This window comes from Mus musculus, chromosome 2, assembly GCF_000001635.26.
Source record: "Mus musculus strain C57BL/6J chromosome 2, GRCm38.p6 C57BL/6J".
Classification (NCBI taxonomy): Eukaryota; Metazoa; Chordata; class Mammalia; order Rodentia; family Muridae; genus Mus; species Mus musculus.
The window spans coordinates 72834394-72862100 of NC_000068.7; the positions used below are offsets into that span (position 1 = coordinate 72834394).

The 27707-nt window shown below is 43.2% G+C and overlaps 1 long non-coding RNA gene across 1 annotated transcript; it reads right to left on the reverse strand.

Moving 5' to 3' along the window:
- Positions 1 to 27401, reverse strand: Gm39849. Its single transcript, XR_866425.2, has 3 exons — positions 27244 to 27401; positions 1539 to 1728; positions 1 to 158 (listed from the first exon to the last, which is right to left on the reverse strand). It is a non-coding gene; the product is annotated as a predicted gene, 39849 (long non-coding RNA).
- Positions 27402 to 27707: the final 306 nt, after the last annotated feature.

Genomic DNA, 27707 nt, shown 5'->3' on the forward strand with positions numbered 1-27707 from the left:
CTTGGTGGATGAACCCTGAGGCTGCCATTTTCAAGGATTTCTCTGGAAACACCACAGGCCTTCCTCAGACTCCAGAAGCCACAATCTGAAGGCTGAGAGGCTGTCCCCTCCAGTGACCCTGACTGTCTTTGTCTCACCAACTCTGCCCTCTGTGTTGCCTAGATAAATATGGAGCAGAGTGTCTCTCTAGCTGCGATTTTCAGTTTTCCTGCTTGACTCAACATCATATCATAATTATTATGCAGATTGAGAGAAAGAAGGTGATAAGAGACAAGCACCTTTCAGAAAACCATTCCATTTGCTCCAGAGATGAGAGTAATTTTTCATTTCTCTTCTAGCTCAATTGTATCAGTCAGGGTTCTCCCGAGATAGGTAGGTAGATAGATAGATAGATAGATAGATAGATAGATAGATAGATAGATACATAAGATAGATAGATAGATAGATAGATAGATAGATAGATACATACATACATACATACATACATACATACATACACAGACAGAAGGATAGATAGCCATGGCTGCATAGTGAGACCTTGTCTCAAAAAATAGCTATTTATTTATTTATTTATTCATTCATTCATTCATTCATGTGTGTGCATATGCCATGATATATTTGAGTAGAACAGAGGACAAAGTATGGAAGTTGTCTCTCTCTTTCCACCATATGGGCCTACCTAATTGACTTAGTACCTACTAAGCCATCATTTTTATATATATATATATATATATATATATATATATATATATATATATATATGCAATTATATATTTTATTATATATTATATATAATGTTTATATATAGGCTTTGGGTTATATATTTATATGTCTCAAATATAATATTATATAATATTGCATATTGTATAATAGATTCATAGCCTATCAAATATCATAAATATGTAAATATTATATTATAAATATGTAAGTATTGTATTATATAATAATATATAATTGTTTGTATATTTATATATAATACCATATCATATATAATTAGTTATATTATGTATAATTATATATAAAATATATAAATTTTATATTATATAATATATTTGCATATAATTTTCTATAAATTACATATATAATTTATTACATACATAAATATAATACATATAATTTATTAAATTAGTTTATGTTAAAGTAGTAACAATTGTCTCAGATCTGAAGACTCTCAGTCCTCTAAGAATAGGTTCCTCAGTTGTCTCAACCTGGTACTGAGAACCTGTAAGGTTTTAAGAGAGCCACAGGTCGTTAAGTCCGTGATCGAAGCCTGGAAACTACTAGTTCTAATATCAGCAAAAGAATCAGTGGCATCAACAACAAGCTGATTCAACTCAGCAGCAGGAAGCAAGCCACAGGCACAAAAGGCAGATAATCCTCCTTCCAGCTTTGTATCTAGGCTGCCACAGAAGGCACTGCCTACACTGGGGGCGGGTCCTCCCACATTAAGCCAATCAGGACTGCTCTTCAGTTGAGGCTCCCTACTCAGGTCACTTTAACTTATGACAAATTGACATTAAAAAAAAAAAGCCTCTCACCGATATACTAATCACGTATTCCATTCTTGTATGCGGTACATGCATGGCTGTGTCCATCTAAGCTCTGTCCATATAAGAGATGTATGAAGCAGGGGCGGTGGTCCACAGTGGCTGCCAACAGCCTCACTCTAACATGGTGGTCAGCAGAGCTGACCTTCCCATATGGCATCCCAGAGCTCCTGGACAGTGTCTTGGGAGGAAGGAAGTAGGGTGTTAGTTGCTTGAGGTCCTTAAGTCAGCACAGCAACATTCAGTCTACTGATCACAGCATTTCCCAAATCACCCTATATTCAACAGCAAAGAGGTGTCTCAATGGAAAAAAAAATTAAAATATTTGAAGCCATTTTTAGTTCTCCACAACGGCTTTCACTAGATGCCCAATAAATATTTAGAGAATAGATTGGATTCAGCTTTATTCCATGAAAAATAACAGAACTGGAACCGATACAGAGTGAAGGAGTGTAAACGTGAGTACGTAGAGCCCAGCCCAAGATCTGATTCCACGGGAGGAGAATCAAAGTGGTGATAGGCTGGGCATCATGGCGCATGTCTTTGATCCCAGCATTTGGGAGGCAGAGGCAGGCAGATCTCTGTGAGTTCAAGGCCAGCCTGGTGTATACAGTGAGTTCCAGAACACCCAAGGCTATGTAGAGAGACCCTGTCTAAACCAAGCAAGCAAACAAGCAAACAAGCGAAACAAACAAAAAACCCTCCATTTTTGTTTTGTTGCAGACTTTTTGTTTCGATTTGACAGTTTTTGTTATATAAGGTGTTTTTGTTTTTTTGGTTTTTTTGTTTGTTTGTTTGTTTGTTTGCTTGCTTGCTTGTTTTTGACTTTCATTTCTGTTTTATTTGTTTTGTGAGAGAGGGAGAAAGAGAACATGAAGTTCAGTGGATGGGTAAGGAGGTAGGGAGATCTAGGACTAGGAGAGAGGAAGACACGATCAAAATATATTGTATGAGAAAAAATAAATTAAAAAAGATATGGAAGAATTCAGCAGTAAATAAAAAGAAAAAGTCTCTTGCTTATGATAAGCCAACCATGCTTCATTGGAAGGGCATGTGTCTAAGAAAACAAAGGCAGCACAAACTGGATGGGGTGAATGGGAGAGAAGAGAACACAAAGCTGGTTTGGTAAGGATAACTTGGGAGGAGTCACTGGGGAAGTGAATCTGATCAAAACCCATTGTATGCAACTTCTCAAAGAACTGATTTTAAAGTGAGTAGCTAATTAACTGAAATGACAAGTCTCTCCAAGTGCTCTACTCAGTAACTCATCATTTTCACAGCATTATGGGGGACAAGCAGGACTCACATCGCATTTAGTCGTCTGGGGATTGTCACTGCAATTACTTGCCTATGATGCTCAGAACTCTATGCGGAGAAGGAGGCAGGAAGATTGGAAGAGCCAGAGGTGGAGGATGGCTCCAAGAAAACTGTCTTCCAGACACAACAGGAGCAACATTGTGTCACTGTCATATGTGCAGCTGCCCATACTGTTACCTTGTATTCATCTGCCACTTCTGGCTCTTACAGTCTCAATGAATGAATAATGAAAATGTGGCGTATTTACACACTGGAATATTTTTCAGCTATTAAGAAAGATGAAATTTCGAAGCTCACAGGTAAAGGATACAGCTGGAAACAATCATTCTGAGTTAAGTATCCCTGCCAAGTGTCCCTTGCTTTCTTTCATTTGTAGGTGTTAGCTTTGACGCTTTAGACACATACATTTCATTTGGAATACCCACAGAGGTCAGGAAACCAGAAAGAGGGGTGGGGGTGGGGGAGCCTTCAGGGGAGGGGAGATACATAGTTTTTCTGTTGTTTTTTTTTTAACTTTAGCAGTTACAACCAAGACTCTGATTAGCCTGGTCAGGTAGACTTAATCCTGGGTGCAGGTAGATCCCAGCGTTGTGAAGACTGATGCTTTGTCAGGTTTCACACACCTTCCCATTGCTACCGTGCAAATGCTTTAAAGACCGTGAAAATCAAACACTAAACAAATCCAATCTTGTGACCAGAATAAAAAGCATGCCTGAAGGAATTCAGCCCGTGTGTCTAATAAAAATCAGTGGAGACCTTTCCAGGAAGATGATAGACTGGATAATACTTCCACCAGCTTCACTTGAACCCTTAAGGGAAGTTTCTCTAGTGCAGTCACTGAAGGAAAATCCATACTTCATGGCTTTTGCTTAGCATGGAGGAAAAACATACCAAGTCGCCTATGTTTGCAGGAAACGTGAGGTGCTGTGGGCAAAAGTGGGAAGAACCAATGCAAATTTAGCAAGCCAGATAATAACTGGGGAAACCCCGACTCTCACCATCACAGTCTCATTGTCTGAGGATGTGGCAGGCCAGGATTGGCTGACCTGTGAATGACCTTCTTAGACTGTGTAAACAAGGTCAAACAAGTGACATCACTTGGGGTGAAGGAATGAGTCATTAAAAATAGTTATCCCACCCACACTTAGAATTGAACAACTTCTTAGGGGTAATAAAATCTCTCTCTCTCTCTCTCTCTCTCTCTCTCTCTCTCTCTGAGCTCAGAGTTTCCCTGTTGTAATTCCTGTCACTGTGACAAGGACTTAAAGCACTCAATCTTAAAGAACCCAGACCACGCCTTCTTTGACTCCAAGGCAAACAACCGTGTTCTACCTTGAAGAAAATGTAAAGCTGGGTTGAACAGCTTTGAACCGTGTCCAAGCTTACAATGGTTTTCTTTAGCATGTATCAAAACCTAAACAACAATGCTGGGCTGTGTGTAACAGTGCAACAGTTAAGGACCTGGTTTGGCACTAACTGCATTAAGGTGGTCCCAGTTCCACTACTCTCTGGTATTGTAACTCAGGCCAGGTTCATGTGTGCCTTTCATGTCTTGCTCCTTGATTGACAACGGGGGTGGGGGTGGGGGAGGATAGTTTGACTGAGAATTACCTCCAGCCATTCATACATTTAAATACTTAGTCTCTATTGGTGGGCCTATTTGGGAAGGATTAGGAAGTTTAGCCAGGTTGGAGGAGGTGTGTTACTGGGACAGGCTTCAAGGTTTCAAAACACTCAGGGCATTCCCTGAGTTCTCTCCCTGGGGATCAAGGTGTGAACTTGCCACTATGTCTTTGCTCCACCATCATGGATTCTAACCTGTTGCAGGATATTTGATCACAAGGTGAACCCCAACATTGTTTTTTACAGAAAAAAAAAAAATAGCTGTTTCTAGTTATGATGTGGCTCAGCCTTAGCACACACCTTTAATCCCAAACAATGAAAGTAAAGTTAGTTTGTAGAAGGAAGCACTCATGTTTGAAAGTGATGTACAATTGAGTGGCAGGCAAAGTGACAAACCAGAGAAAGATTTGACAGAATAGGACGTGCCCAACTCTCACAAGGAGAGGAAAGGGAGGCTGCTTAAGAGAGCCGTGCAAATTTTTGGTGTTGCTTTGTGTAGCTACAGTAAATTGTGCGAGCTGTACTGAATGTTACAGAATTCATTAGGAGTAAAGCATGGGAATGTGGCATGAAATTTGGAGTGGGCATGGGCAGGTGGTTCTGCATGTAAATGTACTGGCTGTTCTTCCAGAGGACCAGGATTTGATTCCCAACACCCACCTATAACTCCTGTTCTAGAGGATCTCATACTGTCTTCTGGCCCCTGTGGGCACCACCAAGCAAGCAAACACTCATATAAATGAAATAAAAATACTTTTTTTTTAAGAAAAAGAAAAAAACAGAGAGAGAGAGAGCAGTGCGGTGTGTGTGTGGGGGGGGGGGAGGAGAGCATTTTACTGGGCTAGTTATAGAGATAGGTTGCAGTGACAGAAGGAGCCAGAGAATGAGAAGGAACCAGAAGATTAGAGCAGATTGCTAGAGTTAGTTTGAGGCCAAGCAGAGCAATTCAGGAAAGGCCAATGGAGAGAAGCCAGATGGTGTCAATCAGCTTGGAGAGGAATGTGAGCCAGAACAGCTGCGTTGACTTGCTAGTCACAGCTCAGAAAGAACTAGGAAGCCGGGATGAGCTTACTCAGCACCAAGTCTCAGAGGCTGAAAACATTCTAGGTCTAGGTTAGATCGTACAGGCCGGCTAGAAGCTTCCAGGACTAGGTTAGCAGACAGAGGCAGTAATTCTTCCCAGACAACAATTTCACTCGAGGAAATAAATGATACTTTTACACTGAAACTGCAAGGGATTCTTTTATAAAAGTTGTCTTGGTCCTGGTGTTTTGTCTCAGCAATAGAAAAGTAACTAAGACAAAGGAACATGGTAGTTGTGCCGGTTAAGGTGAAATAACATGTAAATCATTACATAGAGTCTGCGTATGACTAAGGCTCAAGAAGTATGAACTATCATCATTATTATTTCAGCTGCCAAATAATAGTTTCTGTTTAGATTTCTGAAATCATTGGAACTGAGGGAATCTTGAATGTGACCTGCTCCTTCACACCCTAACTCAACTCAGTGACTTAACCTATACCCTGATTTTTTTTTAGTGTTTTTATGAATAATAAACAACTTATTCTTTTATTATGTGTGTGTTTACTCATTGAAGTGGAAAGCCATTTCTCACACAAAGAACTTAGCTTTTTAAATGAACACTAAACTCTAGTCATAGCATCGAGATGTAGCTCATTGAGGGTACTTAGCATGTTTGGAACCCTGGGTTTGAGCCTCTGCATCAGAGGTTGGGATGCGGTTATAACCCACGTGTGTATTCATATCTTCATACTTAGTAAAGAAAAGAAAAAAATCAAAGCCAAACAAAGTATATATCTGAGGTCATAGCTACTGTGAGGGTTAGTGTTAATTGTCAATCTGACGAGCTCCAGGCTTATCTGTGAGTGGTTATTCATGCCTTTGAAGGGTGGTTTTGATTAGGTTAATTAGGATGGAAAGACTGACACTGAAAGTGGACCATACTATTTCCTTAGCTTGGGCTCTAAACTGTTCCAAAAGGGAAAAGCTGGTTGAACGGAAGCGCTCTATCTCTCCACTCCCTGACGATGGATGTGAGGTACCCAGCTGCTTCAAGTTCCTATGCCTTGACCTGCTGCCAGGACGGACCATGCCCTGGCACTGTGAGCTGAAACACCTTTCTCCCTAAAGTCATTTTTGTCAAGGTATTTTATCACAGCAACAGGAAAAGAAGCTAAAACGACCTCATGAGCCATGAAGGAGGGTATGTGTTCTCCATAGTCTGTGACTAAAACAAGCAACTGAGGCAGGTTCCCAGACCTGCTGGCAGACAATTAACCGGGTCTTAATTAATTATGCTCTTTGATTAGAACTTATAGTCCTGATTGTTCGGGCTTCTTTGACTCTCCCGTAGCTTTTTGTCCTCAGCACATCTGTCAGAGAACATGGTCTGTATTCTCCCCCATGAAGACTTTCTCTTTTAGGATGTAGGCATGTCAAAACTTCAGATGTGTCAGAATCCTTCAAAAGCTACTACCCATACCTCCAGCCTCGCTGATTTCAACCCTTCACAGTAGGGAGGTCCTGTCTCTGTACATCAGGAGAGATTTCCACCCACTGCCTCACACCCTGTGAGAAATGTTTTCCACTACATCAGCCACTGGTAGCCTTTGGGCTGCTCTGTGCTCAGAGTATGGAGGGAAGCCAGGAGAACAGAAATTTAGCTGCCAAGCTCTGTTGCGGAAAAGCGTTATCCCTTGGAAACTGTAGGCTATCGCTGTGGAGATACACCTCTTAATGGTTTTCCGCTCAGCAGAAACTGTTGTCAGGGAGACTGAAGCTGTGCTTGTCTTGCAGAGGCATCTTGCTGCTTTCTCACTTAGATGCTAGAGAGACCTGAGGTAGGTGACTTGTTTCCACATCCCTTTTACCCAGGCTCTTCTGTCACCAATATGCCACCAAGCATAAGACGCTCTGATCTGATCCACTAATGGTAGATTCACAAAGTGGCCTGGCTGACTCTCAAGGGAAAGGCAGACACGGCTCCCTGGAAGCTGATTGTGGCCCGAAACTGCTGAGCTGTATCACCATCTTCTGCCTTCTCTGAATCCACGTGGCGCTCATTGTCTCCCCCTCCCCGCCCCAACTCAGCAGCCCTGAATTATGGACGGCCTCATATTGTTCCCTAATTGTTTCTCCACCAGAGAAGTGATGGAATTTCCTGAAGATGGAGGGTTTTTTTTTTTTTTCCTAATATAACTTCTATCATTGTAACCACTCCCTACAAAGCCTCTAGCTAGTAACTTCCCTTCCTTCATGGTATGGACTTCAAATCAACTAGATAAAGAGTAAAAAATACAAAAAGAAAGCAAAACAAAACAAAACACCCGAAACCACCCAACCCCCAATAAAACATGAAACAGAAAAGGAAATAGCATCCTAACATGAAACAGAGCCTTGCAGGTTGGAGATTGGGAGACGGTATCCCCTCAGCTGAGTGATTCCCTCACCAGCTGTCAAAACACCCCAGTCTAGAATGAGCCCACACTCCAGTGGGTCTCTTCTATTCTGCTTGACAAAACCAGATGCTTGAAATAAAATCTAGCAACTAGGACCACTTTCTTTCTTTTTAAAATGTATTTGTTTGTTTGTTTGTTATGAGTACACTGTCACAGTCAGACCTCATTACAGATGTTTGCTGTAAGACCCCACCCCATGTGGTTGCTGGGAGTTGAACTCAGGACCTCTGGAAGAACAGTCAGTGCTCTTAACCATGGAGCCACCTTTCCAGCCCCTAGGACCACTTTCTTGAAGGAATGTATCACCTCTCCCTCATTGTGGTGAATAACCATCTTGAGATACATACAGAAAGCCATATTTTCAAAAAAAAAAAAAAACCAAGAACAACAAGAAGAAGGAGCAGATGGAGGAGGAAGAAGAGGAGGAGGAAAAGGGGGAAGGGAGGAAAAGGAGGAGAGGAGGAGAAGGAGGAGGAGGAGGAGGAGAAGAAGGAGAAGAAGAAGAAGAAGAAGAAGAAGAAGAAGAAGAAGAAGAAGAAGAAGAAGAAGAAGAAGAAGAAGAAGAAGAAGAAACACATGAGCATTTTGAAAAGAGCAAAGGCCATCCCCCCATGAATGCCTCCTCAAGCAAGCTGTGTGAGCCCTTCTTCAGACAAGCTACATCCCCAACAGCCCTGACTTGATATTCCCTAAAGGTGAAGACAACTGTGTCTCTTGTGACTATGTCAAGTTCTCACTGACAAGATTTTAATGTTCAATGCGCTCTTTAAAATAGGGGGAAATGGTTTCTTTAGGAAACTTATGGCAAACAGAAAAGGCCAAATCTACCGCCACATGAACATCCTGTGCCTCCTTCCAGAATTCTATGCTCACAAAGGATTTGTGGACAGACAGGCAACTATACCAGGAATGACGCCTCTGCCCTGCCTTCAGGTAGAACCCTGGTCAGGAGGTTCCGTACTGTTTTCAGCTTTCAGAGAAGACTTCTACCACCTCCTCTTTATCCATGCTTTATCAACGGCTGCCTTACATAATTACTACCGAATGATTTGTGCTTTAGCAAACTATGTCCTTATCATTCTGGCCCATTTCCCCTTGCTTCTCATGCAGAGCCAGGTAAAGTATGAAATGGGAATGCAAAAATCTCTTGCTTAATTTCTACCTTTAATGTATGAATAGTTGAAAGATAGCAACTGCTGAACAGTGAGCCAAGGGCAGCCCTTGACTGTTTGCCTGGCCTAGGAGGAGAACGGACCATCAGCCAGGCATGGCCATCCCATCATGGTCACCACAGTTCATTCCATGACCCTCCTCTGTTTCTTCACAGCATGATACTATGCAGTTTCTGTTGATTTGTTTCCAGTCTTTGAATGAGACTGTAAGTCCGTAGATCATGTTTCTCTTTCCCAGGTTTCTGTCTATAGCATCTGTGTGGACACAAAGCCAGCAGCCTTCAACACTTGGCAGGAGAAGGCAGGAGTAAGAAGGAACAGATGGAAAGGAAGTGTGAAAGAAGAAAAAGCAGGGTAGTCTCAGAGACAGAAGAGAGAGGAGCCACCAATAGTGTCCATCCTCAGGCTGCCCCTGCTCTTGGCTGCCTTTCTTACCCTGTATGCCCTTGGTTCCAGCTCTACCATGACAAGCAGACTCACAGAACAACCTGGTGAAATGTAACGAACATTACTGACCTCTTGCTTTAATGAAGAGCTTCCTTTACTTTAGTTAGAATCTTCAGTTAATTAAAAGACAAAACAAAAACAAAAACAAAAAACCAGTGTCCTGTGTACCCCCTTAGGAAAGAGGGTGACTTGACTATGGCATTTGGATGGGTCCTCCACCTCAGCTCCATTCCCGATTTTCCTCCAGCTGAAGCTCTGTTCATTGAGCAGAACCTGAAATCTTCCTGGTTGCTTCTACCCAGAACTTCAGTCCTGACATTCCCCTGGGCCCTGATTGTGCCTTGTGGCTCTACAGAGGAGATCCCATCAGCAGCTTACTTCAGTTTTCTTTGGTCCAAATGCCCAAGGATGCTATCTAGGTCCCCACCTGTCTCTCTACACTAATTCACATACAGGTAACTGGCCATATCTATGAATTAGCTGCCCTTATGTCAAGGCTCATCTTGCTATAATTAGCATTATTTTGAATGGAGGTGGGTCAAGTCATGTGATGTACAAATTGAGTTTTCATTGAATAACTCTATGGTAGGAAGGCAGCTTAACATTCATTGTACAAGCATAAATTCCTGTAAGCATGCCCAGTGGGGTGGGCACTGTTTTCCCATTCTGTGGGAATGTTACTTGTTTCCTTCCACTGATGATAAGTATTAAAAGTTAGGCAAGGCTCCAACCCCAAAATTCCTATTGGGAATTTGCCACCAAGACAGAGAGAATCAAAGTGGAAGGGATTCTGTCTTAGTTAGGGTTTTACTGCTGTGAACAGACACCATGACCAAGGCAAGTCTTATAAGGACAACATTTAATTGGGGCTGGCTTACAGGTTCAGAGGTTCAGTCCACTATCATCAAGGTGAAAACATGGCAGCATCCAGACAGGCATGGTGCAGGCAGAGCTGAGAGTTCTACATCTTCATCTGAAGACTGCTAGCAGAATACTGGCTTCCAGGCAACTAGGATGAGGGTCTTAAAGCCCACACCCACAGTGACACACCTACTCCAACAAGGCCACACCTCTTAATAGTGCCACTCCCTGGCCCACAAATATACAAACCATCACAGACTGAAATGCTTATCACCCCCATCAAAAACAAGAACTGTTCCTCCATGAACAAATCACAAACTCTCCAGCCTCCTACCACAAGCATTGGTTTCCAAGGTCCACTGAAGCAAGAATGGGTGGCTTAAACCCAGAGACAACCTCACAGTTATGGAGACTCAAAGTCCAAAATCAGTTTATCTGTGGGTTTGGCTCCTTCTGAGAGCTGAGAAGGAAGGATTTACTTCAGACCTTTCTCCTTGGTTTATAGGTGACAGTCTCCAAGGTCATACTGTGTCCCGCTTACCTTTGTCTGTGCTTCCCTTTTTTAACTGAAGGCCAGCATTTGCAGGGAAATTGAGCACTCAGTAGGCAGAAGCAGGCACTTTTCTGTGAGTTTGAGGCCAGCCTGGTCTATGTAGTAAGTTCTAGGCCAGCCAGGGCTTTCTTTTCCCTGTCAAAAGAACGTAAGTTTGCTAAAGGACATTTTTTTTTTAGAAAAATAGTTTAAAAGAAAAATTCCAGGGCAGGCAGCTGTGTGTCAGCTCCTGCCTAGGAGAGAGAGAAGAGAAAGAGAAGAGCCAGCCCCATTTGAGTTAAGCTAATATAGAGAGCAGTCAAGTGAGAGAGAGAGAGAGAGAGAGAAAGAGAGAGAGAGAGAGCCTGAGAGGAAGAGCTCAGTTAAAGTATTAGGAAAGCATGATTAGAACAGAGGGACAAAAAGGAGAAAAGGGAAACACACTTTTCTGAGTAATTTAAAAAGTGGGTAGACCTTGCTGCCTAAGGTAGGCAGGAGAGCTCTCCTTGGCCCTCACCAGCTGCAACACCCCGCCCCCCCCAACCTGGGCAGCACAGTTCAGCTGACTCTTGTGGTGGAATATGAGCATGGGAGAGCTGTGACATGGGTGAGGGAGAAATGCCCCATCTCCCCTCATTGCCTGAGGCAGGTGGGACAGTTGGCCCTCCCCATGAGAGAAGGAGAGCTGACCCTGACCTATGCCGGCTGCAGCATTGGGTGAGCTGGCCAGGGCAGTGCTGAAGAGCTCACAATGATGGTGTGGGCCCAGGAGAGCTGGCAGGCTGACCAACTCAGCTACCACCCAGGCCCAGATCCAGGACTTTGAATTGGGCCACCCCAACATCTACCCCATGTATGATCTGCTGGAATGTGTGCAAGGGCCAGTACATCAGTGCTGCAGGATCTCATGACACAGGGCAACAAGAAGATATCTGAGAGGAGTCCCCGTGAGGATCCAGTATTGATCGTGTAGCAGAAACCAGGGCCCTAGAACCTGACCAATGACTCATTGCAATGAGCATTTGCAAGTAAAGATGTATGGACCAAAGGGTACACTGTGGTACACCATAGCTTCCACAACAAGACCTTTATATTGCTATTTTATTTTATTTTATTTATTTTTATTTGCGGGGGGAGGAGATGAATGGGATTGAGGTGTATGATGTAAAATTCACACAGAATCAATAAAGAGTTAAAATATATATATATACTTCATTCCATTTTTTCTTTTACCTTTTCCTAGTTTAGAAATATGTATTCAGAAAAATATGTAGACTGTATTGTTGGTCACTAGAAAGGGACATCCAACATTCATCCGTGACTGAAGATACACGCAGAATCGGTAGCAGCCGTGACGCTTTCCCTCCTACGCTCATCCTTCCCAGAATTCCATCGTCCTGAATTATCACTTTATTGCCAGTGTTTCTACTTGTAAACAGTATAAGTTAGTTTCATGTGATTATTGAAATCTGTGTCCTTGTGTTTAAAATCCCAAAGCTACTGAAAAGTAACCAGGTGGTTCAATGAACCTTTCCACACTCTTTAGCTTGATTCCCAATTACAGTGTTTTACTCTGTTTTCTTTGTGTCTTAATTTCCACATACGTATACATGACATATATGTACACATATATATGTATGCATATATATTTGCTGAATTATTGAAATAAATGTGAAACTCTGAAAGGAAAGAAGTGGGCAGACTTATGAATCTCCTGTTAAAGTTCCCTATGTGACCACTCTAGAGAGACAGGCGTCTCCCCAAAGATATGAGAAGACCACCAACCCAAATCATCGTGGCCAATTTAATTATAGCAATTAAACTATAGAGTAAGCTTTCTTTATTCGTGTATAGGGGCTGTCTCTCCCTAAAAACGGAGTTTGAGAGGTCAGCACTGGACGTGAGGAAGACAAGGTTTTTATAGCTCAGGGCTGGGGGGGTTCCAAATGGGGCTTTGGCAGGCAAAATAGGCAGGGTTACAGGAGCTGACTGCAAGCATAACAAGATAGTCTAACAACCTTCTGAAACAAAGACATGATTGCAAGGTGGTTGTAACAAGGTAGTCATAATAAAGAAGTCATAAAAACCTCTTGAAACAAATGTAGGATTGTAAGATGGCCATAGTGATTTTTTTTTGAAACAAAAAACATGCTTGCCAACTTCCTGGTACTGGTACAGGCAGTACAAAACTATTTGTAACTAAGGTTACAGATGGGGCTTAGCCTAATTCCTGAGAAACAGAGGTTTAATCATAAATGGCAAATAGCCTAGTTTGTCTTTACTGTATGATGGCTTTCAAGCCCAAGATGGAGGCATGCAGGTTTATCACAGAAACTGTGGGAAGGAAGAGCATTTTTCTCCTTAAAGGGATAATTATTTCTCTTATCTCTTAAACTGGCTTAAGCAGATATGACTACCTGAAGGGTCACTCTTTAGCCTAACTGAAATGTTAGGTCTCTCCCAGGCCACAAATTTCATTATCTTGACCAAAAGGAAATAGAGTTCCCTCGGCAGGCCTTTCCTGCTCGTTTGACATCAGTCGATGACAATAAAATTAAAGACCATTGAGACCGGGATTAGCCCTCACCCTCGTGTTATCTGAACCCGATTACCTCTGAGTGAGCTCACATGGCAGGTGCGCAGTGTCAACCTCCCAGTTTTGTTAAGACACAGTTGAGCCCAAATCCAGTTCTCGCATGCATGGGTCCTCCTCAGTGCACCCATTCTTAAACTAAGGGCCAGAGAGTCAAGAAGCAAAAAAGGCATGAGCGTCCACCCTCTCTGCTGCTGCCCAGGACTGGTTATGGGATACATGAAGAGGTGTGCTGTCTTCTACAGCACCATGAAGGGCACAGAGCTACTCTCTTCTCCCCTCTTCATCCCTTCACCAAGGACTCCTGCCATCCATTCTCACCCCTACCTCCTGCCTTACTGCCCTAGCCTGACCAATCTTCATAGAGTAGCCTGCACATGGCCAAAATCTAGTGGCTAGAGCAGCCTCCTAGGCTGCTGTGGAGCCTGCACATGCTTTACTGTGTGCCCTGTCCTGTGAGCTAAACTTAAATATGGGTTCAGGAGATCACTACCCACAAGGTATGGACAGGAGGCCCAACAATGAGGCTAGAACATACCAATTAGGGGACCTTGATCTTGGACCTCTATAACTGATGAACTAATTCCACTGCTTCATCAAAGACCTGATCTGTGACACAGAGAAGGATGGCTGATGTCAGCTTCCGTGGTTATCTTGTTTCAAGCTGTGCATGGCTTAATTTCCTCTTTTGTCACTGATTATGTGCCTTCGGGGCACAATTTTTAACCTCTCTGAACTTTAGCGTTTTTTTAATTTAAAATATACGAAGTTACGGATGCTCTCCCATTCATAATATGCATTAAAAGGTAAGGTAATGATGGCCAGATGTGGTAGCTCACATCTTTTAGGCCAGCACTTGGGAGACAGAGGCAGGAAGATCCCTGTGAGTTCCTGTCTGGACTGTATCTGGCAATTAGCAAACATTCCAAATGTTGTAGTTAAAAATAAATGAAACAAAGCTACTGCCATTATAGTCGTGACCACAAGTTTCGCATGGAACTTACCAGAATAGCAAAAGCTATCTCCTGACACTCGTTAACTTACTCCAGTCGGGTTGAGAATAGCAGTTATACTTTTTCATTTACACATTTTGTTTGGAAATGTTTACCCCCATGCAGTGAAACTAAATTTTAGAGAAAAAGGAATGCCATTGGTTTAGAAGGCGTGAAAATCTCTTGATGGAATCTTCAGAATGTCAGCAGAACGGGCAGCTTCCGGTGACGCCATCCCAACAGTGACTCCTGGCTATGTACTCTACAGACATGTCACCTTCTCTGATTAGGAGTGGCCCTTGTTCTAGACCCTTGTCTTCTGTCTCCGTCTTCTCCCTCACAGCAGATCCCACAGCTCCTCCTGCGTGTTGCTCATGGGACTCTTCCCGCAGACCTCTCTTTGGGGTCCCGTTAGAAGTAAGGCTGGGGTCCCAAAAATGACCACACAATTGGCCAAGGAAAATTTTATTTCTGCAGAAGTTTTCAAAGCCCTAATGAGTTCTGGGAAGCTAGCACACCGGCAGGGAGTCCCTTGGAGTGTTATTCCTGCCTAACGTGAAGATTCTGTGCTTTCTCTGATGGTCAGAATTTGGACTCAAATTCTCATACAGTTGGTGAATTCATATGGAGAAATGTGATCTGGTAATAATGTACTTGGAGAAGTTTGGTGTTTTGGAAGGACGTCAAACCTCAGGAGAATCAAATTTCATATTACAGGAGCTAGAAACATATGTGGGGCAGTCACAAAATGGTGTTTTCTCAAAGCAGAGTCATCCTGGCTCGGCTAATCTTTGGGTAGAAAAAGACTATGTTTCTCTCAATTCTTTCATTAATAAAAAGATTTAGACATGGATTCAGCAGGAGGCTCAAGAACAATTTTGTTAGAGTTTGAGAGAAAAAGAACAGGGTCCAGGAGCTGCCAGGCATGGGGGCGGGGGGGTGGGGGTGGGGGTGGGGGAGGGGAAGCTGGGAAGAGGAAGACAGAACACGGAGGATATTTAGCAGTGGAGATCGGCCAAGCAGCCACGTGATTGACAAACAGCAGCTCGGTAGAAATAGGACTGGGGAGTTTCAGAGAATGAATGAGAAAGTCCAGAGTACCAGAGAAAGCCTACCCAGGCTTTGGTCAGAGATAGAAGAGAAGGAAAAGTTAGGTTTTACTGAGGGGAACAGCTCAGCTCTGCAGCGCTACTTTATGGAAAGATCTGCATACAATTGCGTGGAGTTTGGGCGAAGAGTAAGTAAGTACGTTATCTCATTAGAGGATAGTGAGTCCTCCCCTTTCCTTAGCATGGCTTCAGGAGAATCAGCCTTACCAGAAGAAACAGGGGCAGGGCTTGTCCCCTAGACCTGTGATTGACAGGCTCGGCTGGATTAATTCTCAAGGGAAGAGAGAGACAATAGTATGTAATGCTGTGATCTTTGGAGTAGGTCAGAATGTCATGTCTCTTCCCAGGGCCAAAGATAAACTTTCCTTCTGTGGACCAGGAGGAAGCAGTTTTCCCTTATTGGATTCAACAACGCCCTGGGAGCTCCACCTTTTCATATGGGATTTAAAAAGCCTACAGTGGAGCAAAACTGATGCTTACATTTCTAGTATTACTAGGGGGTTGGGAGGTGAGGTCCAAAGCCTACGTTGAGGCGAGAGTCCATCCAAGACTACTGTAACAATATTTTTCCTTCATATATTTCTGGAAGCATCATGACCAAAAAGCAAATTGGCAAGAAAGGGTTTATTGGGCTTACACTTCCACATTACAGTCCATTACTGAAGAAAGCCAGGCCAGGAACAGGACAGACACCTGGAGGCAGGAGCTGATACAGAAGCCATGGAGGGGTGCTGCTTACTGACTTGCTCCAAATGGCTTGCTCAGCTTGCTTTCTTGTAGAAGCGCGGACCATGGGCTGGGCCCTTCTCCATCAATCACTAATTAGGGAAATGCTCTCCAGGCTTGCCCACAGCCTGACTTTATGGAGCCATTTTCTCAATGGAGGGTCCCTCCTCTCAGATGACTATAGTTTGTGTCAAGTCGATGTAGAGCTAGCCTGCACACCTTCCTTGGTTACAAGGTTTGGGGACACTGTTCCTTTGACCCAATACTCTATCAAACAGCAGAAGAAATATTTCACATGCTTGTCCTAGAATGGCTCTGCCCCACAGTTTAGACTCACTGTCGCTGTACAGAAAATGAAAATGTCAACTAAATTTGAACAAGACATCCAATCTCTAGATTTATAAATCAGTAGATACATGTTAGCATATTAAACAAAAATAATACAATTATCAGCCTATTAAGCAAAAGCAATAATTCAGGTTTGGCAAGTAATTATTAAGTATCTACCATATACCTGGCATATTTTAAGATATTGATATCTGAAGCATTCTTGTGTGTGTGTGTTAGAGGGTTGGCTTTTGTTGTTGTTGTTTTTTTTTGTTGTTGTTTTGAGATAGTCTCACATTGCAGTCTGGGCTCTGGGATTACAGACATGAGTCACCATGCCCAGCAGCAGTTCTTTTTCTACGAGTGAATAATATTTGTGTACAACTATATGCATACATATGTGTATTTATCTTATACATTTAGCCATTGATATATAGTTAGGTTGTTTTTATACATTTAGTACACAAAATGTTTCCACATTTACTGTGATGCTTTAAATGAGAAAGGCCTTAGAGGCTCATATATTTGAATGCCCAGTGACCAGGAAGTGGGACTGTTTTGGTAAGGAGTAGGAGGTGTGGCCTTGTTGGAAGAGGTATGTCACTGGGGTGGGTTTTGAGGTTCCTAAAAGCTTTTCTAGACCCAGTCTCTCTGTGTTTCTTTGTTTCTTTCTTTCTCTGACTCTCTGTCCTCTCTCTTTCCATCTTTCTCTTTGTCACTCTGTCTGCTACATATGTGTCAGGATGCAAAGCTTTCAGCTACTTCCCCAATGCCATGCCTGTCTTCTTCCTACTGTGATGATCATGGACTAAATCCCCTAAAACTGTAAGCAATTAAATGCTTTCTTTTATAACTTGCATTGGTCACGGTATCTCTTCACAGCAACATTACAGTAAATAAGATAGTTGAGAAAATATCAGTGGTTATCAGATAAAGTTTTGAGATACTAAAAGAATATCCCTCAAAGGATATTGCCACCTACTCTGAACTATATAATGCAATTGCAGTTGTACATGGGATACTTATGTCACATTAGGCATGATTGTAACTGGTTCTTGTTTTCATTTGAAGATTAATCGTGATATGGAGATATGATTGTGTATCAAGTTGATGAGGAGTGGTCTTGTGGTGGCTGTTCTTGTCAACTTGACTACATCTGGAATTAACTAAAAACTCAAGCTGTTTGGCAAACCTGTGAGGAATATTTAGTTAATTGGACTTTTGAGGTAGGAAGGCCACCTTAGACCCATCTCACCTGAGGTTAGAAAGACTCACCTTGCCGTCTAATAAAGAAAGCAGAAAAGGCAAAAACAAAACTGATTTGAAAAACAAGGTTCTTGAAATATAGGAATTTCTGAAATTAAACATTTAAAATACCTTTTGCATGCCTCTGGTGCAAACCTGCAAATTCCTAAACCTTTAGAAACATCTGCTGTCTACTCCAAAATTCTTTCAAGCGTGGGTTTCAGCAAAAGCCAGAGAGAGGAAGCACTACTTCCTGGAGGAAGAGGAGCCTGAAAAGAGGCACGAGTCTAGGAAGGAGACAGACACACAGATGACTCAGCGGGCTTCAGGGCTTGGGCCAGAGATGACAAGGAGAGAAACCATTACCCAGTCACCCCAAGACAGGGTCAGGGAAGAGTGAGGCAATCCAGTGCCTCTGTAATTTCAGAGGACAGGCATTCTTTGAAATCTCTCTGTACTACCAAGTAATTGGGAAGTTCGCAGGACAAGATGTACAAATATCTTTTGTCTCCTCATTGATGTGCAAGGGATTGAAGCCAGTGGTTCACACATGCTATGCTAGCACTTAAGACTGCATCACTTGTTTTATTGTTATTTATGAAAAATTTTTCAGTTTGGTTGTTTTGTTTTATTTATTTACATCCCAAACTCTGCCCCCTCTCCTGGTCCCCCCTCATATAGTCACTCCCCCCATCCCCTCTCCCCTTCACCTCTGAGAGGGTGGGGCCCCCTTGGGTATTTCCCATGCCCCAACCCTATCACACTGGCCAGACATGGAATAAAAAACCTTGTGACAGAGTAACCTCTGCCTATACCCACAAAGGACCTTGCCTGGGAAAGGCCAGGCCAGTGGTGACCAAGGTAATTTTGAGCCATGCTCAAGGAACTACGAAAAGCCCAATGTGATTTAAAATGAAATGAAAATAAACTTAGAACTGAAAAGACCCCAGCATTGGTTTCCAAAAATCTCTTTAGCAATGAATACCTTGACTCAGACAAAATCCTGACACAGCACACAGGAGCCTGCTCTGGGGTAAGAAGTGGGGCTAGAAATAGGAAGTCCCCCATTCAACTTGGGAAACGCTGTACGGGCCCACAACAAGGTGGAGAGGCAAGAACAAAGCAAAGAGCAAGTATAGGGGCAAGGAGTGTAGCACAGTGGTGGGCGGAGCCTGTGCCTGCTGTGCAGGGGACCAGGCTTCACTTTCGAGTTTCTTTGGTCATAACAGACAAGGAAAAGACTCCCAAGTACTTCTGTACATCCATACGGCAGAAAACGAGGCTGGGGTTATGAGTGTTGGTGGGAATTGAGTAGGAAGAGGCAAAAAAGGAACTTTCTGGACTGACGGTAATATTCTGTCTCCATAGGCGTGTGGGTTACATCTGTCAAGATGCAGCAAATGTGAACTTCAGACGTGTATTTCAGTGAGGTAAATGTTGTGTTCAATGGGAAGAAAGCCATAAACAGATATTAAACTCCAGCTTATAATATGCATGTTGAAGTGCTTAAAGCGAAGTCTGCAAGATGTCTGCAAGTTACTCTGAAAAGCATTCTTTAAACCAAGAGGGCTGATGGATGAAGGAACAGATGGGTGTCTATACAACAAAACAGTATAACCAGTTGGGTGTACAGCTTCCAACTTTGCTGTATGCTTCCAATTTTTTCCTAATAAAATGTTAGAGGAAGGATCCTTATCTTTAAGAGATGCATTTTGAAATACTTAATGAGTGAAAATGTACAATGACTGGAATCTTCAAAATAATGTGGAGGGTACAGGCGTGAAAAAAAAGAACAGACAAGATGACCAAGAGTTTACAGTTACTGAAGGTGGTGATGGGTATGGGGGTTCATTTTACTACCCTGTTTCTGTGGATATGTTTACATTCCCATAGCAAACCACAGGCTGAGAATGAATTAGCAAAATGAGTTTTACAAGATGAGATAACACTGTGATAGCTTTTTGAGAGGTCTTGCCCTAATTTCTATTTGTGACTATGATTAAATACATTTGAAAGGGTTTTTTGTTGTTTTGTTTGCTTGTTTGTTTTTGTTTTGTTTTTTGTTTTTTTGAGACACGGTTTCTCTGTGTAGCCCTGGCTGTCCTGGAACTCACTCTGTAGACCAGGCTGGCCTTGAACTCAGAAGTCTGCCTGCCTCTGCCTCCCAAATGCTGGGATTAAAGGCATTGTACCACCATTGCCTGGATGAAAGGGTTTTATTTATTTGTTTTTTAGTAATAAATTCTAAATTGTCACCTTTTGTTTGCTATAGTGATGAAATCCCATTTGAAAAGTTGAAGTGGGAAGAGATGACTGTAGGGGTTAAGAGCACTTGTTGCTCTTGAAAAGGACCTGGGTTCAATTCCTAGTGCAACCATTTGTAACTCCAGTTCCAGGGGATCCAGTGTCAGTGACCTCCTCAGGCACCAGGTAGGCATGCGGTATGATATATATATATCATACCGGTTAGCATCCATTCATACACATAAAGTAAATAAACCTAAAACTAAAAAGAAAAAAATGAAGTAGTCAGGCATGGTAGCACAGGCTTGCAATCCTTACTCTCAGGAGGCTGAAGCAGGAAGATTGCTAGTTAGAGGCTAGCTTAGCTACACAGTGAGACCCTGTATCAGATGTAAATAACCAAACAAACAAACGAATAAGTAAATAAATAAACAAACTAGAGCTGTTATGATGTTACCCAGTGTATTTCACTAAAGCTCTGACTGAGATGGTGATGGCCCAGCTCATGCTCTGGAAACCTTTCTCAGTGGGAAGCATCCCGAGAGAACCCCGAGTCGTGCCTGGTATTGGCTTTTGACTGGGTGCTCTGAATCAAGATACTAAGAAGTCTACTGCTCTATATAGGGAGTATTTCCCCTGGCCCCTCCCTACAATTTGTTAAAACTTAAAAAAAAAAAATCCTACACAGATCAGCTCAGAGATGTCCTCTGTGAGTAACCAAGCTCTCTGTATCCAAGACGCTGGCTGCTCCAGCTAGAACTCTTGAGTCAAAAAGAAAAGAGAGATAAGAACCAGCTAGGTGGGTTTCTGTGAGTAAAGGTGCCCACTGAGCATGCCCAGCAACGTGACTGCAATGCCCGGAACCCACATAAAAGAGGGAGGAGACCAAGTTATCTTCAGACACGTGCCATCTCAGACACACACACACACACACACACACACACACTTTTTTTAAAAAAGAAAGAAAGAAAAGAAAAATAGAGATAACACTTTCAAAATTCATGATAATAGAATGCCTCCTATAAGTTTTCTGTGCAGTAAAGCTTAATTCAAAGAAACGCCCCCACATTTTGATGTTTAGCCAAACCGCCTCAGGCTTTACAATGGGCCAGAAATATGACAGCCCCGGCTCCCTTCCAAGATCCTCATCTCCCCTCTGGCATCAAAAAGAAAGGGCTCCCTCTGCACCATTCCTCCCTCACTGTTCTCCCCCCACCCCCAGCCCCAGCCCAGACTTTCTTGTGGTATTTCAAAATATTTCCTTATGAACATCAGTAAAACCTGAACAATAGCGGCTACGGAAAAATGGAGTGTTGTTCTCGAGCAATTCAAAACCTAAAAATAAGTTAACGCCTGTGTGTTTGGGTTGAGTTTTGGAAGCAAGCCCAAATGGCTTTCTTTATACCTGTACCTTTGCCTATCCCTGTACGAGAAAGAGCCACCTTTCCCTCTGCAGAAATGGTGTTATTGTTCCGTGAGTTGTAAGCTTTGCAGGTCTTATGGGCGAGCTTGCCCCCAAGGGCAAGACCCGTGCCTGGGTGATGGGTCACTGAGAACAAAGGAAGCAAAACTAAACAAGGACACTGGGTAGCTATGGTGACGAGCTGGGCACCAGTCTCTCTCCAAAGCCAAGGACATTCGAAAGACAAGAACCGCCCAAGGGAACTATCAGGCTGTCAGTGACTGGACAACTGTAGTATGGCCCATGGGCAATGGTGGAGCGGGTCGGCACCAGTACTGCGCTTAGCTGCTTTGAGTTGGCTTTGCAGCTCAGCTCTTCTGCTTCATAGCAAGGTGGTCCTGGTTAACTAAACTGACTTCCCTTGGCCTCAGTTTTACAGCCCCTGAGGGAACACACAGCTTACTTTAACCAGGGACTTTCCGCAAGCGAGGCCCTGTTCTAAGAGTACTATGCCAGCTCTTCCAAACAACAATGTAGGAGCTACTGCAGCCTCCACTGTAGCCTCCACTGTAGGGAGGGGCTCAGGAAATGTCACTCATGTGGCTCTCCTGTGGTGGAGCTCAGACACAAGCCAGGTAACACATCAGACCCTGCTTATATGGCTATTCTGCCCCTTTGGGGTTGAGACCTGTGTACTACAATAGGTAGGACGCATGGCCTATTAACCTAAAATTGAAACAGGCATGAACGAACCCAGAATTAGGTATCCAAGACCATTTTTTTGTTGCTATAGTAGTTTTTTGTTGGTAGTGGTTGTTTTGTTTTGTTTTGTTCTTTTGAGACAGGGTCTCTTTATTATACAGCCCTGACTGTCCTGAAACTCACTATATAGACCCAAACTCATAGAGATCTACCTGCTGAGTGAGAGGATTCAAAGCATCCACAACCATGACCAGCTAGTTTTGCTTCTTATTGTTATGTTTTGAAAGAGGGTCATATGCTAACTGGCCTCAAACTTGCAATGATCTTTCTGTCTTTGTCTTCTGCGTGCTTGGACTATGTGTCTATGCTATAATCCCCAGATACAAAATTCCTTATTGATTAACTAAAGTGGGTTCTACAGGCCACGTGTCCTAGTTGGAATTGGGGCCTTGCCTTGTGGGATTTAATTGGGCTGCTTACAATTTCAGAGGTTTAGTCCATTATCAAGGTGGGAGCATGGCAGCATCCAGACAGGTATGGTGCAGGAAGAACTGAGAGTTCTACATCAGCTGAAGGCCACTTGAAGAAAACTGGCTCCTACATGGCTAGGAGGAGCGTCTCATACCCACCCACGCAGTGACACACTTCCACCAACAAAGCCACACACCTCCTAATAGTGCCACGCCCTGGGTCAAGCATAAGTCAAACCATCACAGTTTCTACAGGAAGATAGATTGCTTGGTTGGCTGGAAAAAAAATAAATTCATAAAACCTATTACATATTGAGATGAGAGAAAAAGGTTGGTGTGAACAGATCAAGCACAGGAGGAAATGACTTAATCTTGAGACTTTATAACCGTAAGACACCGAGTCGCCTGCCCAATAAGACCAAATATGGGATTCTTGTTGTTGCTGATTTTGATTGATTGGGGGAAGAGGGTAGTTTGGGGTTCTGTAGTGTTGGGGATCAAACCCCGGGGCCTTGTGCATGCTGGGAAACATTCTCCTGCTGAGTGGCTCATCCAGCCAAGCATAGGTTTTACAACTGAATGTTTTATAACTTGACAAATGCTTCTAATTAGGACAAAAACACTGCGTGGTGAATACAAAACCCATAGCATTGCTTAGTTATTGTCAAGGACTGTGGACTGCACAGGATCAATGTGTTCTGCTCCCCAAGGCTGGCACCATAGAAGATTTGCTGATAACAGGTTCACCACAAACACGAGTACCCAGTTTCACTCTGACCTTGGTACAGATACTGTGTCACCAAGCAATAGGACGTTTTTTTCAGATCACTATAATCCTATGGAACCACTCTGTTATATGCAGTCTGTGGCTGACTGGCATGCCATTCTTCACTGAAGGAATGTATGCCAAAGTTATGGATTCCAACTTCCAAAATGCAGATAGAGAAAAGAGCTAAGTTAGATAAAATACAAAACCTGCTGTGCTTCTGAAGTGCACATTTTATTTAACCAACACCAGGCATTTGAGACTGACCTACGGTGATTTTAAATAGTTTCACATTTGTAAAAAGTCTGTAGTGGGAAGGAAACATAAAAGAAATCACTGATTTTTTATTAATAATGACTTATTTTAGACCAACTTCTGTATCAAAACATTTTTATGTTTTGTTTTATTATTAGTGTAGCAAGAGATGGGGGGGGGGGGTCACAGGCTGTGGGAAGCCACATGTGCTGTTGCAGAGTGGCGCTGACTACTGCTGGCCACCATGCATAAGTTTGGACAAACAACTAATGTGTACATATGCAGTAAAGTTTTTTGCAAAGACACTGCCTGGCCCAGGCATGATAATGAGGCTTTCAGAGTATAACCAATCAGATGTGAGACATGCAAATGAGGTATGATAATGAGACTCTGTGAGGTACAGAGAGAGAGAGTAGCCAATCAGATGAGGAACATGCAAATGAGGCTTAGTGCATAACCAATCCGGGTGTGAGACACACCTCTCCTAGGCCTATATAAGCAGCACCAGTTCTGGGCTCGGGGTCTCTTCGCCTCTGCAATCAAGCTCTCCCAATAAACGTGTGCAGAAGGATCCTGTTGCAGCATCGTTCTTGCTGGTCGAGTAGGGCGTGCGCAAGAACAGGCCAGAGAAGGCTTATAGAGGTCAGAGGGCAACTATGAAGATGGCTTTCAACATCTACCTTAACATGGCTCCAGGGCCAAACTCACTGTCAGTTTGCTAAGCTTTTGTAGCAAACACTTTCCTCTGCTGAGCCCTTTGCCAAATATTCACAGAATCCTAAGTGAAGGTGTAGGCGATAGTTTCATGTGGTTTTTTAGAAGGCAAACAAAGATTGATCTGGAAAACCTAGTGTTCTCCTGTCGGTGGTGGCACAGACTTTTAATTCCAGCACCTGGGAGGCAGAGGCAGGCAGGTTGCTTGAGTTCAAGGCCAGTCTGGTCTACAGGGTGAGTTCCAGGACAGCCAGGGCTACACAGAGAAACCCTGTCTTCAAAAATAAAGAAAGGGAGAGGAAAAGGAAAGGAAAGAAAAGAAAAGAAAACCTAGTGTTCAAACATCCCAAGGTGCGTGCATCGAGCAAGCAGCCAAAGCAGCAACAAATATCAAATGTTTGCTTGGGCTGAAGCACAAAGCATCACTGTGTTGAAGAAAAGGCTCTGTGTTAACCCAGAAAATTCCCTTAGTGACATGTATTTTCCCAACAGTTTCCACACTGATCATGCAGTACAAATGAACAAATTAACATACAAATTTTACATGTATAATTCTGGAGAGTTGACTGTGTTTTTCTCCCAGAGATGAACAAAGTTCCACGACCACTCCTGCCTGAAAAGAACAGTATATTGTTTCCTATGTAGTAACGTTAGATCTTAAGATAAGCTGAAAACAAGCTGAAATCCATGGTAATAGAAGGGAATTTAACTTAAGATGCAAAGTCTAGACTTTGAAAGCCCTGCCTGCAGCTCCTATTCTCCCACACATGAGACCTTAGGCAATTTCTTTTACCTGCAAAGGATTTCACCTCATAGAACTGCTATGAGATGCCAGAGACCTTCTCAGAGCTGGTATTTAGAGGATTCCAGCATGAATATGTGTGATAGTTTGTACAGAGCAAGTTCCAGGACAGCCATGCTTAGGCAGTGAAAGAATTGGAAAACAGAAAGCTAGTGATAATGTAATATAACAAGGGGGCCATGTTCCAGCCCCAGCAAGTAGCAGAACTCAGCAGATTTGGCCCCATGGCTCTGGCTTTAGGGTCCAGAATAGAAGGGACTACTGGAACAATTGATGCTGGTTAGCAGGAGCTAAGGAATTAGTGGTAATTAAGAAGAGACCAGCATCAATGAGGTGAAATCTTCTGGACAATGTTTTCTGAGAACAGAAAGAAGCTGTGTTCCAGAAATATCCAAGGTTGTACCTCATGCTGCAGCTGGACTTGGTAATGTGTAAGTGTCACCCAGGTGATACTGGTAATGAAGCCATAAAGGGTCATGAAGAGCAGCTGAGGCTTGGCACTGTGAGAAGCCATGGAAGGCCATTAGTGAAGGTGTAGCCCCAGTTGCAGTTGATGATCCAGGGCTGAAGGGGTCCTGCAAAAGAGTTAAGGCCTGGTACCATGAAGAGAGCCTATGAGAGAGGCTATTGGTGAAGCCTAGTTGCAGCAGAAGATCTCAGCATATTAGAGATGCCAGTACCATGGGATGCTCACCAAAAACAGCATCGGCAGTGGAGTGGATCAACCTGAGTTTAGAATGCTACAGAGAGTAGAGCCAGAGAAGTGGCACCAGCCCTTAGGAGGAGCCCAGAAGGTTATGTGTGTATCCCAGACATTGAAATGAGAGGCTGTAACATTGAAGTTGCTTTGAAGACCCCAAGATGTTTGAGATGAGGAAAGCTGCTAACAGGGAGTAGAACCAGCTCAGGAGAACTTTGTTGCAGTCAACAAAGATGAAAAAGGAGTTGAAGAGCTGAAGACTGCTTTGACATCAGCCATGGAGATGCAGAGTTTGGAGTTTGCCCAGCTGGTTTCCTGTCTAGCTGTGGGGGTTACAGTTAAGTGATTAGATGAATCTCAGAAGAGACTTTGGACTTTTACTATGGGGACTTTTGAAGTTGGACTAAATGTATTTTGCATTATTTTATATTTAGGTATGGCCCCATAGACTCATATATTTGAACAAGCCTATGGGGGCCAGGGAGTGTGGAATGTGATGGTTCATAAATGCTTGGCCCAAGGAGTGGCACTATTAGGAGGTGTGGCCCTGTTGGAGTAGGTGTGTCAATGGGTGTGGGCTTTAAGACCCTCACCCTAACTGCCTGGAAGTTAGTATTCTGCTAGCAGTCTTCAGATGAAGATGTAGAACTCTCAGCTCCTCCTGCACTATGCCTGCCTGGATGCTGCCATGTTCCCACCTTGATGATAATGGACTGAACCTCTGAACCTGTAAGCCAGCTCCCAATTAAGTGTTGTCCTTATAAGAGTTGCCTTGGTCCTGGTGTCTGTTCACAGCAGTAAAACCCTAACTTAGACAACATGCCAGTTCACATTCACATCCCCCTTCTAGAAGAAAACAAGTCAACATAAATTCATGATGGGAGGAGGATGAGAAGAGACAAGAATGGAGGCAGAGTGAGAACATACAGGGAGAGAGGAAGTAGGTAGGATCCTGGCGAGCAGGCAGAGGTAAGGTGGAGACAGGATGGCATGGGGAAACACACTGGGTTACTTCCACAGAACTCAGGAAGACCTGGGACCAGAGCCTGGGGGGCCTGGAAGATGCAAGGAAACTCAAGAGGAAAGAATACTAAGTGAAGACCAGTGAGCCACCCCGCAGCTCTGAGCCCGTGTCCTGAAGTACTTAAGACACAGAAAACTGCCAATCCCAAAGCTGCTATTTTAAAAAACAAAAACAAAACAAAACACCCACTAACCTTGTCAGAGGAAGATTAAGAGAGCAGGTCCGTCCTGCAGGGCCTCAGCCAGTGTTTGCTCTGGCCTCTGCAGCTAGCCAGGGCTCTATCAATTCAAAGCTGAACAAATGGCTCATGAATTCTAATCCATTCTTCTAGTCTCAGCCTTCTTCTTCATGCTGGGAGGCCAAATTATAGTATTTTATTATTTTGTCTCTTTACTGTGTATTTTATTTATCTCTGTTTGTGCAGCCTAGTTCTGGAGCACTTTTTCAAAAGCTCTACTGACTCCGGATGGCTATTTTTATTCATGGTGAAAACCCCCAGTGACTGTAAGGCACCTCTCCCAACCTTCAAGATTTCTGTCATATCCCAGCCACCCCGCCAGCTTCGTCAGGGTGGAACCGAATGCTGGAACTCCACACAGTGAGTGGTTTCAGTGTTCTCCCAAGCACATTAGTCCTTCTCTAGAACCAGAGGTTCTG